Source organism: Bos indicus x Bos taurus, chromosome 21, assembly GCF_003369695.1.
Source record: "Bos indicus x Bos taurus breed Angus x Brahman F1 hybrid chromosome 21, Bos_hybrid_MaternalHap_v2.0, whole genome shotgun sequence".
Classification (NCBI taxonomy): domain Eukaryota; kingdom Metazoa; phylum Chordata; class Mammalia; order Artiodactyla; family Bovidae; genus Bos; species Bos indicus x Bos taurus.
The window spans coordinates 35,067-47,837 of NC_040096.1; the positions used below are offsets into that span (position 1 = coordinate 35,067).

Sequence of the window (12,771 nt, forward strand, 5' to 3'; positions counted from 1 at the left end):
TAACAGAGGTTTACTCATTGGTAGAGAAAATTTGTAATTTTCACTGTATCTTGAATGCATTTTGTATAAATTTATTGTTGGTAAATATAACAATTAATTATATATAATTATATATAATTTATAAATATAAATTATATCATTTTGTTTCTCATAACATTATATATACTTTATATTATATATTTAATTATATATTGGTGGCTGAGACAGTAAAGAATCTGTCTTCAGTAAACCGGGGTTTGATCTCTGAGTTGGGAAGATCCCCTGGAGAAGGCAATGGCAATCCACTCCAGTATTCTTACCTGGAGAATCACATGGACAGAGAAACCTGATGAGCTACAGTCCATGGTTTTTCAAAGAGTCAGACACGAGAAAGCAACTAACACTCACCTATAATTTTAGATATATATCAAAAATGTTTAGCTGCTAAGTCATACTGGAGTGGGTTGCCATCTCCTTCTCCAGGGGATCTTCCCGACCTAGGGATTGAACTCAGGTCTCCTGCATTGCAGGTGGTCTCCTGCATTGCAGGTGGATTATTTACTGACTCAGCCACCAGAGAGGCCCACAGCAGTACTGGGGTGGGTTGCCATTTCCTTCTCCAGGGAATCTTCCCCACCCAGGAATCGAACCTGTGTCTCCTGTGTCTCCTACATTGAAGGTGTATTCTTTACCATTAAGCCACTATGGAAGCCTTATATATTAAAATAGATGATCTAAAATCACATTTACAAATAATTAATATAAGTTAATTAGATTAAATTAATGAATGAGTCAATGTTAAGCAAAATGTCAATATAAAAACCCAATAATTATCCCAGGAGGCAGTATAACCTTAATGGAGGTTTTGATGGAAGGTACATGATTATTTCATGAATAAGATTCTATAATTAATTTAAGCACAAGATGGAAGGCATAAACTAGTTACAACTTAAGATTTATGCCAATTCACAAACTTTTAATTTGTCAATTAAAAGTCAATTCTTTAATATGACTAGAATATAAAAAAATTATACTGAGATTTATACGGCACCTTTTACACACCATGTGATCTTATTGATCCTTAGTGTAACTGTTAGAACCATAACAAAGTACTCTGCTTCTTTTTGGCATCTCAAAATTTTGAGATTTACACTTTCTTTTGTGTTCCAAATTTATATTTTAGTTGTATATTGAAAATACTAAGGGCTAAATTTTAAATGATAGCATGAATAGTCTGTATTTCCGTGGTTCTCATAATTTATCATGCATCAGAAATCACCTGGAGGCCTGGATAAATCACAATTTGTGAGCTACTTTCCAGAGTTTTTGATTCAGGAAGTTGGAGACAGGGCTTGAGAATTTGCATTCCTAACATATTTTTAGGCGTCCCTGCTGCTGCTGGTTTGAGGACCATATCTGGAGAATATATACCAGCTCCCCCAGAGACATATGAAGCTTCTGCCTTCTCTGTTTCTCTTTTGTATTCATTTCTACTTTTCAGGAATAATGTTTGGTCCTTTGTTCAACAGGAATCATCCTGCTATCAGAAGGAAATCAGAGTATCATACTCACATTAATTCTCCTGGGTTTTTCAGAATATCCAGAACTCTGGGTCCCACTTTTCCTTGTTTTCTTGTCTATCTACACAGTCACTGTGATGGGGAATTTGCTAAGTCACTTCAGTCGTGTCCAACTCTGTGCAACCCCGTAGACGGCAGTCCACCAGGCTCCCCTGTCCCTGGGATTCTCCAGGCAAGAACACTGGAGTGGGTTGCCATTTCCTTCTCCAGTGCATGAAAGTGAAAAGGGAAAGTGAAGTCGCTCAGTCGTGTCCGACTCTTAGCAACCCCATGGGATTTTCCAGGCAGGAGTACTGGAGTGGGTTGCCATTGCCTTCTCCAGTGGTGGGGAATTTAGGCATGATCATAATCATCAAGGTCAATTCAAAACTCCACACGATCATGTACTTTTTCCTTAGTCACTTGTCCTTTGTCAATTTCTGTTTTTCTACTGTCAGTTCATTCACTCAGTCATGTCCGACTCTTTGCGACCCCATGAATCGCAGCACACCAGGCCTCCCTGTCCATCACCAACTCTCAGAGTTCACTCAGACTCATGTCCATCGAGTTGGTGATGCCATCCAGCCATCTCATCCTCTGTTGTCCCCTTCTCCTCCTGCCCCCAATCCCTCCCAGCATCAGAGTCTTTTCCAATGAGTCAACTCTTCACATGAGGTGGCCAAAGTACTGGAGTTTCAGCTTTAACATCATTCCTTCCAAAGAAATCCCAGGGCTGATCTCCTTCAGAATGGACTGGTTGGATCACACCCAAACTGTTGGAGAATTTGATTGTGGAGGACAGAACCATCTCTTTCTCTGGTTGCATTGCGCACTTTTGTTTTGCTTGCCTGTTTGGTGTAGCAGAAACATTCATGTTAGCAGCAATGGCTTATGACCGCATTGTGGAGGTCTGAAACCCCTTGCTCTATGCCACTGTGATATCTCTTGGTGTGCTCTCTTGGTGGCTGGCTCTTACTCATGGGGTGTAGTGTGCTCCATGACACACATATTTTCTTCTTGCATTATCCTATTGCAAGTCTAGCACCATAATTTTATCTGTGACCACTCTGTAATTGTTTCTGTCTCCTGCTCAGATCCCTATATCAGTCAGATGTTATGTTCTGTTATCTCCATGTTCAATGAGGCGAGCAGCCTGGTGATTATTCTGATGTCCTATATATTCATTTTTATCACTGTTATGGGGATGCCTTCTGCAAGTGGGAGCTGGAAAACCTTCTCCACCTGTGCTTCCCACCTGACAGCCATCAGCATGTTCCATGGAACCATCCTTTTCCTTTACTGCATTTCTAACCCCAAAACTTCTTGGCTCACAGTCAAAGTGACTTCTGTGTTTTACACAGTAGTGATTCCTATGCTGAACCCCTTGATCTACAGCTTGAGGAACAAAGAAGTAAAAAATACATTCACAAGATTAGTTTTCACAAAACCACTTTGTCACTCCACATACTATTTTTAAATTCATTATTTTATTTCTGAAAAAAAAAATTGATATCCTATGCTACAGATTGTTCAGTTCTTGTGGTGTAATTGATGATTCAAATCTTTTGATAAATATAAGGCTTTAAGTTAGTATATCTGTGGCAGGATAGCATTTTATTGATGATTATTGATTTTTGCATACATCAGTGTTTAGTAAAATAGCTGTAAACCATATGTAAACCAAATTTTTTTTAAATGACTGCTTTTTGTAGTATTTATAAATTATTTTGAGTGGATTCAATTGTATTAAAAGTTTATGGGTATATGATGAAATAAGCTATTTTTTTCTGTTTTGGACAGTTGGCATGTACCTCATAAGAAAAATGATTAAGGAGAAAGTTCAAGCTTCCTACAAAGAAGGCATAAACTGTTTATGATGTCCTCTTCAAAACACAAGTCTGGGAAAATTAAAGACAGGAGGGCAACACGGACTCCAAGAACTAATCAATCAAACACACAGTAACAATAAAATATGAGTGACCAATCAACAACACAATTATTCCAATCATACAATGACCAAGTATTGTCTTAAACTAAAGTGTTTAGGCACGCATGACAGCAATCTGTCCTTCACTATATCAGTTTGCTCATACTCATGTCCATTAAGTCAGTGAAGCTATCCAACTATCTCATTCTCTGTTGCCCACTTCTCTGCCTGCCCTCAACCTTTCCCAGCATCAGGGTCTTTTCCAATGAGTCAACTCTTCTCAACCGGTGGCCAAAATGTTGGAGCTTCAGCTTCAGCCTCAGTCCTTCCAATGAGAATTCAGGGTTGATCTCCTGTAGGATTGACCTGGTTTGATCTCCTTGCTGTTCAATGGACTCTCAAGAGTTTTCTCCAGCACCACAATTTGAAAGCAACAATTCAGCACTCAGCCTTCTTTATGGTCCAACACTCACATCTATACATGACTATTGGAAAAACAATAACTTGGACTATATGGACCTTTGTCAACAAAGTGATGCCTCTGTTTTTTAATACACTGTCTAGGATTGTCATAGCTTTCTTTCCAAGGAATCACAGATGAATGAATCATAGATGTAAACATAAAAATGAAAACTGAAAAATATTTAGCATAAAACAGAAAAAATCTTTCAAAAGTTAGGAGCAGAATGTTCTTTCTTGTGGAAAAGCCACCGTGTGTGTGTACAAATATAATAGAATGTAATGAGAAAATAGAAATGCTTGGAAAATGGCAAAATAAACTGTTCAAAGGATTAAAAAAAAAGTTAGGATGATAATTCTTTGAATGAACATAAAAAGGATGGATCTTTAAAAAACAATAAAAGGAGCTTCATTGCCATTAAAAAATGTTTGGTAAAAATTTATTAAGCATAAATGACACCAATAATAAGGTGAAAATACAAGCCATAGATTGTGAGGAAGTATTTGAAAAATATATTTGATAAATGATTTCAATGTAAAACATACAGAGGAAGTCTTTATACTCAATATGAGAAAAAAGCCTACTTAAAGTTTTGATGAACTATCTGAGCACACATTTGACAAAACAGAACACACAAACATGTGAAAAAATACTAAGTATAGCTAGTCATCAATGACATTCTTATTAAAATTAAAACTTAAACCACAAGGAGAAACTACTGTACTCCCTTTAGAATAGCTAAAATGAATAAGAGTTTCAAATACTGGTGAAAATGTGGAGCAAGTTAAATGCTTATGCATTTCAGATAAGGGTTAAATAACTTTGAAAATAGTTTAGCAGTATCTTATGAAGTTACGCTTCCCAGACTATTATGCTACAGAAACTGTGATAGCAGTTGAAGCCTCGAAGTTGGTGGCAATTTGTTGTGCAGCCTGGAGAACTAATATCCAACAAGGTTGCTAGCTCTGGGTGACCAGGGTGTAGATACTGGCTCCAAAGCTAGTCCAGGGTACAGAGGTGTCAGCAATGGGGGGAAGATGCACTGTGGAACTCAAGCCTGTCTCAGTGAGAGAATAACCATGCAGACTTGTGGGATTTTGGATCGAGACCATACTATGTACAATAATTCTATGCCTGGTAGGAAACAGCCTCTGGTGTGTTATGGGTTCCTGGTAGAGTCTGGCAAGTGTTAGTCAGGTTGTCAGGAGCCTAGGGAAAGCATTTGTTGCTGCTGTTTAGTTGCTAAACTGTGTCCAAATCTTTTGTGTATCCATGGACTGTAGCCCACGAGGCTCCTATGTCCAACAGATTTCCCAGGCAAGAATACTGGGGTGGGTGGCCATTGCCTTCACCAAGTGCTATTCCCGACTCCAGGCAGGGGTAGAATCTCTGTCTCCTGCACTGCAGCTGATTTTTTTTTTTTTTTTTTACCACCGAGCCACCAGGCAAGCCAGTGGTCTAACTGTGTGATATTTCACTGTAGTAGAACCAGTAGATTGACATTCAGAGGTTTTGGAGACTTAAACAAGTTTCCAAAATGTGTTTGCCATTTTTAAGAGACTGTATTATTTAATTGTATAAGCTAGGAAGTGTGGATTGCTTATATTTAGAAGAAAACACAATTTAGCTTCAGTAAAGAACATCACTGTTTCTGAAGACAATAATATTTATTTAGGTTAAGCAACAAATGCACTTCATACACAAAATGGGAAAGAAAAATCGCAAAGTAAATATATATAATAGCGGTTAATATCTCTGAGGGAATTCCCTGGTGGCTCAGAGGATAAAGCATCTGCCTGCCATGCGGGAGACCAGGGTTCAATCCCTGGGTTGGGAAGATCCCCTGGAGAAGGAAATGGCAACCCACTCCAGAATTCTTCCTGGAGAATCCCATGGACAGAGGAGCCTGGCCGGCTACAGTCCACGGGGTCGCAAAGAGTCAGACACGACTGAGCGAGTTCACTTCACTTCACTTCACAATATCTCTGAACAGTTTCATTTTAGCTTATTTATCTTTCATTTTGGGTTTTACTGTAGTCACCAAGTTTTCTTATTCAGTTCATGTATTTTTTTATAATTATTTTTAAAAGAAATTCATGAAATAGAGTATTTGAGGTGCCATTTCCAGTGATTCAGAAAAAAAAAAAACTACCTTCTTGCAAGTTGCCACATAAAAAAAGCATTCAAGCTAATTTATTGATATGTGATATAAAAATAAATAGCTCAAGAAATCTTCTCTGGGGTCTAAATCCCCAAGGTCATGGGAGCATACATAAGCCCTACATTTTGTTCATAGGAATCAGATTCAGCTTCCAAATCTCTCTCTCTCTGTTTCTTCCTTTCTCTGAGTTTTTCTGGATATTAAGAAAGAAGTATATTCCAGTCACATTGAATTTTTGTGGGCTCCTGCTATATTGATTAACTCCTTAATGTTTTACATGATGTTTGAATTCTGAGTGGGAACTGCCCTGGAGACAATTAATAGTAGAAATGGAATCTTGGGGTAAGTTGGTTTCAGGCGGGATGATCTATCTTGTTTCTTTTCTCTCCTTTGGTGAACTCTGAGATCCTGAAACCCCTAAAGCAGTGGACACTCTTTGTCAGTCTTTGTGTGATAATGTCTCCTGAGTCCATTTTCCTGAGGGCTGAGCTTTGATATCCTCCCCCTTCACTGGGGTATCATCCTGACTTTTGCTCTGAGGATATCCACACTGTGCTTAGCAGAGTAGTCACAATGAAATTTTTAAAAAGACTGTTATAATGCCTGGTAATTCCTCAACACCTCAAAATTGAGTCAAAAGAAGATAAGAATAATATGCATAAAATAATAATAAATACCATAATATACAATTCCATTTTTCTGACAGTAATGTCTTCAGGTATGTCAAGGGTGTGGAAAATATGGCTGAAGTGAAAAGGAAAAGTGTCCTCATGATAGTAATTTTCATGAAATGTTTTATGTCTTGTTCAAGTGCTGCATCAGTATGTAAGAAAAAGAGGAAATTATATTCTGAGAATACTGACATGAGCAGAGAAGGTTGAAAACTGGAGAATATAGCTAGGATAAGGGTTTAGGTAAAACTGAGCTGAGAAATTTAGATTTGATAAGTTAGTTAGTAGGGAGAAATTAAAGTTTTAAGAGTCAGAAAGTGTCATAACAACCACAGTAATCAAGAAGAGAAGAAATTGATTTTCTCACAGTGCAGGTTAGCAGCATCACAGGGAAGTTGCCTGAGCCTAGGTGACCATGATATTAAAAAGGGATGATTAATAAGAGTCAGATAATAATGAGAAAACACAGGGGAAACAGAAACAATTTACTGAAGGATAGTGATTGATGAATTAACATGAACAGGGTCAAGAGGAAATTCAGAAAAAGAGTTGAGCTACTCTTTGACATCACAAATTGTTCCTGCAGTTTTGCTGCTGCCAACTTTGAACCTTGATCTGTTTCTTAGATTGTTTAAAATAATACATTTAAAAATAATACCAATTATTCAGAGTATTAAGAATTAAAATGGATGAGGGTGGGAAAACCTATATATTTTGAACTGCATAACTGTAAGATTGTGCAAATTATATTAATGCCATTTCCTAACTTAATACTTATATACCTATAAAATATCATATCATTATTACTGATAAAGAAGTTGAGGCTCATAAAATCTGAGTGATTCACCAAAGATCATACAGTAAGTGCCAAAGCTTGGAACTGAAGTTAAATTTATGTTTCCAACTCTTTACTTCTTTCATTGTGTCAGTCTGTCTGTCACTAACTCTTTTCCACTTCCCACTCATTCCCTTTTCTGCATATAGGAAATACATTTTTTGAGTGTCAAAAGTACCATAAAGCTATTCAAGAAATAGTGAATTATTTCTCCCTTCACATGGTCAGACAAAACTAAAATTGCATCTGTGTTTATGAGGTTCAAACAAATAGTCCCTTTATTAATGAATATTTCAGATGTGTGCTTGTTGTTGGTTAATTTATTTAAAAATCTTTGCTAAATAAGTATACTTCTGTTGTTATAAACTGCTTACCAGTACAAGATGCTTTTGCTTTCTCAAAATAATGTGCACAATAATGATTGTATGACTCAAAGCAAGATTATCACCTGTAGTTTTAATCAAACTCAATATTCCTGTCAACAGAAGTTTTGAGGGTGATAATGTAACCACTTGTGTTTATTACCATATTTTCTGATTTTCTTGAGAAACAGTATAGAGTGTGAAAGAGTTGAGCAAAATATATTTTAAGTTACTCTGTAATTCAGATATTCTATAACGATTTAAATGTATAATATTCCTAATACATTTATTAGATTAAAAATATTGATAGCAAGTTAAGAGATATTGATCAAAGAATTTAAAAGACTATATTGAAAGCATCAGTGGCAGTATGTGAGACAAATGATAGTCAAATAGGAAAGAAAACAAAAGTGAGGGTACTACAAATTGTAATACAACTTCATTGCTTTACCAGGTCGCTGCATTGAACACAAAGCCAATAATTTTAGCATCAAACTGGAAGCATTGGAAAACTTGAAGATAGAGCTTTACTTCCTTCAATGTTCATTTATGTTTTCTAAAATGTGAAGATTCTTGTGGTGACTCATGACCTCTGCCTTTTTGATGATCTTCAGTTTGAATATAATGATAGAAGTCCTACGACCTCTAAAAATATTACTCCTCCTGCTTTTTAAAATAAATTTGAGTGCTATGTTTTCATTTATTGTTATGTTACTCCCACTAAACAGCACAGACCTTCAGAATGGTGGAACTATGAAAAACATGTTTTTCTGCAACACTATAGAAAACATTTCTAACTCTACATGAAATTCAATTTCTGTCACTCATGATCAACTTCAAACCTAACTCATCACTAGCAGGTTGTGTTAATTCAAACAAGTGTCTTAACTCATATATACTTCCATTTCCTTTTGTAAAATATGAGACCAGTTGTTTTGAAATTCATAAGTCTTATTTAGTGGTCAAAACTAATGTACCAATATTTTAATACAATGTCTGCTGCATGATAAATGTCAGCATTATCATTGTTATCATTTTATTATCACTGTCTCAGATTTTCTCCAACAACAATTTTGTGGTTTGCTGAAGGAAATCGGAGTGCAGGAGCCACGTTCACCCTCTTGGGCTTCTCAGAATATCCTGACCTCCAGGTTCCCTTGTTCCTGGCTTTCCTCACCGTCTATGCAGTCACCGTGGTGGGGAACCTGGGCATGATCACCATCATCAGGATCAGTGCCAAACTCCACACCCCCGTGTACTTGTTTCTCAGTCACTTGTCCTTTGTTGATTTCTGCTATTCCACCACAGTTACACCCAAACTCTTGCAGAATTTGGTGTGGAAGACAGAACCGTCTCATTCACAGGATGCATCATGCAATTCTTCTCAGCTTGTATGTTTGCAGTGGCAGAGGCATTCGTGTTGGCAGTGATGGTCTATGACCGATTTGTGGCCATTTGTAAGCCTCTACTCTACACAGTGGTCATGTCCCCAAAGCTCTGTGCATCGTTAGTGGCTAGTCCCTGCACATGGGATATAGTCTCCTCCCTGACACTCACCTGTTTTCTCCTGGCATTATCCTTCTGTGGGCCTAACATCATAAATAATTTCCTCTGTGAGCACTCTGTCATTGTCTCCATCTCCTGCTCTGACCCCTTCATCAGCCAAGTGCTCTGTTTTGCCATTGCCATATTCAATGAGGTGAGCAGCCTGGCAATTGTCCTCACTACTTATATGTCCATTTTTGTCACTATCATAAAAATGCCCTCTGCTGGGGGGTGCCAAATAGCCTTCTCTACTTGTGCCTCCCATCTGACCGCCATCGCCACGTTCCATGGGACTGTCCTGTTCCTTTATTGTGTACCCAGCTCCAAAAACTCATGGCTCACGGTCAAAGTAGGTTCTGTATTTTATACAGTGGTGAGTCCCATGCTGAATCCTCTGATCTATAGCCTCAGGAACAAAGATGTGAAAGAGAGTGTCAGGAAATTAATGAATCACTGAATACAATTTGGTTGAAGATCTGTATGTCCAAAAGAAATTTGATCATTACATAGTGTTGATTAGATCTTCTTGTAGAGATGAAGACTCAAATTATGTAGTCAACTCACTAGATAATAAATTTAGAGCCATGAATTGGCTATTTGATCTCTTAGTTTTTGTTCAGTTCAGTGTCAAATAAAATAGCTGTATATCATGTGTAAAATGATGTGTGTTGTGGGTGTATGATAAGTGAAACTGTGAGTTGTTCAGTCATGTCTGACTCTTTGCCACCCCACGGACTGTAGCCTGCCAGGTTATTCTGTCCATGGAAATCTCAAGGAAAGAATGATGGAGTGGGTAGCCATTGCCTTCTCCAGGGGATCTTCCTGACCCAGGGTCCGAACCTGGATTTCCTACATTTCAGGGAAATTCTTCAACTTCTGAGCCAGCATGGAAGAGCTGTGGATGAATAGTGTCTCCCAAATACCCATCACCCAGAACTCAGAATGTCACCTTATTTGGAAATAAGATCTTTGCAGATATAATTAAGGTAAGAGTCAAGATGAGCGTAAAGTGAATCCCAAATCCAATGAGAGTGTCCTTATAAGAGACAGAAAAAGATACACAGAGACACACAGGGAAGGAGGGTATGTGACTTCCATTTCTCTCTCTTTCCTCCTAAACCACACACAATTCTTAAAAAAAATAAAACTAATTTTTAGTATTGTTGGTACATCACTGCTTCCTGGCTGTTTGTAAATCTGTGCTTTACACAGCTGTTGTGACCCATAAGCTGTGTTCCATCTTTCTGGTTGATGGTACAGCTGAGCACAGACTGTTTCTTACATTCATCCTTTCAGTTGTATTGCCTACTATTGCCCTTTTGGATCTTGTTTTACTTTAGCCAATTCAATGAACTAAGAAAGTTCATAGTCATCATTTCCTAGCTTTCCCTTCTGTCACTATTTTAAAAATAGTTTCTACCTGTGGGCATCACAGAGTCCTATCTACCTATCCCTTCCACACATCATCATCCTTTCTCTCTATAGCACGTGCGTGCTGTGTGCTAAGTCACTTCACTCTGTTGACTCTTTGGACCCTGGACTGTAGCCCACCAGGCTCCTCAGCCCATGGGATTCTCCAGGCAAGAATATTGGACTTGGTTGCCATGCCTTCCTCCAGAGGATCTTCCAGACGCTGGGACTGAGCCAGAACTGCTTATGTCTCCTGCAGGTACCTTATCACTAGTGCCACCTAGGAAGCCCTCTATAGTATAGATAGATAGATAGTGAAGTTGCTCAGTCATGTCCGACTCTTTGCGACCCCATGGACAGTAGCCAACCAGGCTTTTCCATCCATGGGATTTTCCAGACAAGAATACTGGAGTGGGTTGCCATTTCCTTTTCCAGGGGATCTTCCCGACCCAAGGATCGAACCTAGGTCTCCCACATTGTAGGCGGACGCTTTACCTTCTGAGCCACCAGGAAAGTCCTTTATAGTATGCTCTGTTCCAAATGCTCATAAGTGATTGTTCAAGTAGAGTCTGTTTTAAACCATGACAATCCTCACACTGAACTCAGTGACATACAGTATACGTACTGACCCAGGGATCGAACCCAGATCTTCCACATTGCAGGCAGACGCTTTACCGTCTGAGCTACTGGAGAAGCCCCTATTAAATCATGTATGTGCCTACTCAAATAGCACCTTCCAAGAAAATTCTTTTCTGAAAATCTAATATAATGAGACAATCACTCTTTATCCCATTAACAATATATTTTTTTGCTTAGAAACAGATGATACATTAACTACATGCAATAATTTATTTGTTTCATTTCCTTCTCCCTCTATACACTCCAAAAGAGTAGAAATTTCTGGTATTATTATTGTATCTTATATCTCTAATGCCTAGAAAATTACCTAGAAAACACATTTGGTCTTCAATGAATACTTGCTGGATGAATAAAAGATGAAAAGAAATGAAAATTTCTGACTAAATTCATAATATTTAGTACTGTGCTCACCTAGGTAAGGGAGCTTCCCTGGTGGCTCAGATGGTAAAGAATCCCCCTGCAATGCAGGAGACCCAGGTTCAATCCCTAGGTCAGGAAGATGCCCTGGAGAAGGAATGGCAATCCCCTCCAGTATTTTTCTCTGGAGAATCCCATGGACAGAGCAGCCGGGCTACAGTCTATGGGGTCACAAAGAGATGACACGACTAGGTGACTAACTCTTCACCTGGGTAAGACTTTAGATGATGTCTCCTTAATGAATATAGTTGTCACATGAGATTTAAAAAGCTAAAATACCATAAATAATACACTCAAAGACTTATATGAGTGCTTCTATTGCCAAGTACTGTATCTTGGAATATATTTCTTTGCCTAATTTTAAGTCTTTAGCTGTAGCTGTATATTCTATAAACATTTGACTCTTTTACAGTTTTCAGAACCACAGAAATGACACTTCCATTATCAAAAGGGTCTCTCACAAATAGTCCTTGAATATAGTTTATTAACACTGGTCATATTCAATTTAGAGATTTTGCCCTTTCTAAGCTAATACAGATTTCAGAAAATCTGAAGAGTTTATTCAAAATTCTCCAAGCCAGGCTTCAAAATATGTGAACTGTGAAATCCCAGATGTTCAAACTGGTTTTAGAAAAGGCACATGAACCAGAGGTCAAATTGCCAACATCCGCTGGATCATCAAAAAAGCAAGAGAGTTTCAGAAAAACATCTATTTCTGCTTTATTGACTATGCCAAAGACTTTGACTGTGTGGGTCACAATAAACTGTGGAAAATTCTGAAGGAGATGGGAATACCAGACCATCTG

The 12,771-nt window shown here is 38.1% G+C and overlaps 2 pseudogenes; both read left to right on the top strand.

Annotated features, from left to right (window-relative positions):
- The first annotated feature begins 835 nt into the window (after nucleotides 1-835).
- Nucleotides 836-3,015, top strand: LOC113880065 (annotated as a pseudogene).
- Nucleotides 3,016-8,964: 5,949 nt separating this feature from the next.
- On the top strand, nucleotides 8,965-9,956 carry LOC113880066 (annotated as a pseudogene).
- The last annotated feature ends 2,815 nt before the right edge of the window (nucleotides 9,957-12,771 follow it).